Source organism: Benincasa hispida, chromosome 1 (assembly GCF_009727055.1).
Source record: "Benincasa hispida cultivar B227 chromosome 1, ASM972705v1, whole genome shotgun sequence".
In the NCBI taxonomy this organism is placed as follows: domain Eukaryota; kingdom Viridiplantae; phylum Streptophyta; class Magnoliopsida; order Cucurbitales; family Cucurbitaceae; genus Benincasa; species Benincasa hispida.
The window spans coordinates 23494520-23497056 of NC_052349.1; positions in this window are offsets into that span (position 1 = coordinate 23494520).

Here is a 2537-nt window from a genome sequence, read left to right on the forward strand (position 1 = left end):
TTCCTTCATTCTTCTAGCTCGACCAGTTGCATTTTCCACGCTTTCCATCTCCAAGGGCAAGTGACATGCCTTACCAAATACCAGCGCATAGGGGGACATACCAATGGGTGTTTTAAATGCGGTCCAGTATGCCCACAATGCCTCGTTAAGCTTTGTTGCCCAGTATTTTCGTGAAGGCTTTACTACCTTTTCAAGTATCAATTTAATTTCTCGATTGGACACTTTAGCTTGGCCATTTGTTTGCGGATGGTATGCGGTGACCACTTTGTGGAGGATATTGTACTTATGTAGCAGCTCCTTGATATTGTGATTGACAAAGTGTGATCCTTCATCACTTATGATGGCACGGAGAGTGCCAAAACGAGTGAAAATATTTTTCTTCAAGAACTGGGAGACTACCGCTGCATCACTTGCAGCATATGCAGTTGCCTCTACCCACTTGGAGACATAGTCGACGACTAATAAAATATAATGCTTACCGTTTGAAGAAGGGAATGGTCCCATGAAATCAATCCCCTATACGTCAAATAGTTCCAGCTCTAAGATAGTATTCATTGGCATTGCATTCTTTTATGAAATGCTGCCTGTGCATTGACACCGATCACATTTCATTGCGTAGTCGGCAACATCCTTAAACAATGAAGGCCAAAAGAATCCACTTTGCAAAACTTTGGCTGCAGTACATTGCCCTCCAAAGTGCCCTCCATATGGCGAATCGTGGCACTGTGACAATATGCGTTGCTGAGCAGCATCTGGTACGCATAATTGAATGATTTGGTCTGCACCTCTTTTATATAGATTCGGCTCATCCTAATAATAGTGTCTGCATTCATTCTTGAGCTTCTTCCATTGATGGTAGGTATAATCTTCAAGGAATTGTTCACAAACCGAGTAATTAACGATGTTCGCATACCAGGGCAATTCTTCTATGTGGAATAGCTGCTCATTCGGAAACACAGCACTCACGTCAGATTCATTGCGGTCAACCTTGGGATTTTCCAATCTGGACAAGTGATCCGTAACTTGATTCTCTGTCCCCTTCCGATCAATTATTTCAATATCAATTTCTTGAAGGAGGAGAATCCATCTGATCAACCTCAGCTTTGCGTCCTTCTTTGGCATCAAATATTTGATTGCCGAGTGATCAGTGTGAATGAGTAACTTGGTTCTCAATAGATATGCCCGGAATTTTTCCAACGTAAAAATCACAGCCAGGAGTTCTTTTTTGGTGGTGGTATAATTAATTTGAGCAGGGTTTAGAGTTTTATTCGCATATGCGATGGGGTGCAAAATAGTTTTCTTCTTTTGTGCTAATGCAGCTCCCATCGCATACTCGCTTGCGTCACACATGATTTCGAACGACAATGTCCAATCTGGCGTAATCAAGACGGACGCGGTAATCAGCGCATCTTTTAAAACTCGAAATGTGTTGAGGCAATTGTTGTCAAATTCAAACTTTCTGTCTGCCTCTAACAACGCACTCAGTGGTTGTGCAATCTTAAAAAAGTCTTTAACAAATCATTTATAGAATCCAGCATGCCCCAAGAAGTTTCGCACAACCTTCACGCTGGTTGGAGGTGGAAGCTTTTCAATTGCGTTGATCTTTGCTTTGTCTACCTCCAACCCTTCTCGAGAGACCTTGTGTCCTAACACTATACCCTCTTTCACCATGAAGTGACATTTTTCCCAGTTGAGCACCAGGTTCGTCTTTTCACATCTTTTCAGAATTTTCTCCAAATAGGCCAGGCAGACTTCATAAGTGTTCCCATAAATGGAGAAGTCGTCCATAAATATTTCCACCGAGTCTTGAAGAAAGTCTGAAAAGATCGCCATCATGCCCTCTGGAACATGCTCGACGCATTGCAGAGGCCAAATAGCATGCGGCAAAAAGCAAATGTCCCATATGGGCAGGTGAATGTGGTCTTGTCTTGGTCTTCAGGAGCTATCATGATTTAATTGTACTCGGCATATCCATCCAAGAAGTAGTAAAAATCATTCCCTGTTAGTCTGTCTAGCATTTTATCAATGAATGGCAGAGGGAAGTGATCTTTCTTTGTGGTCGCATTCAATTTATGGTAGTCCATACATATGCGCCATCTAGTGATGGTCCTTTGTGGTATTAATTCATTGTTCTCATTTGGGACTACCGTCATTCCTTCATTCTTCGACACACATTGCACGGGGCTGACCCACGTGCTATCTGCAATGGGATAGATAATGCCCGCATCCAGCCACTTGATAATCTCTTTTTTGACAACCTCCTTCATCGCAGGGTTAAGTCTATGTTGATTTTCAATAGTTGCTTTGTGGTCATCCTCGAGACGAATGTGATGCATGCAGTACGCAGGGCTAATTCCTCTGATGTCAGCGAGCGTCCAACCAATTGCTCGCTTATGTTTCTTGAGAATGCTCATCAATGCATTCTCTTGAATTGCGTTGAGCGCAGAGGAAATTATCACTGGAAGCTTCTCATTCTACCCCAGAAATGCGTACTTCAAATGTGTTAGTAGGGTCTTCAGTTCAAGTGTTGGTGGTTC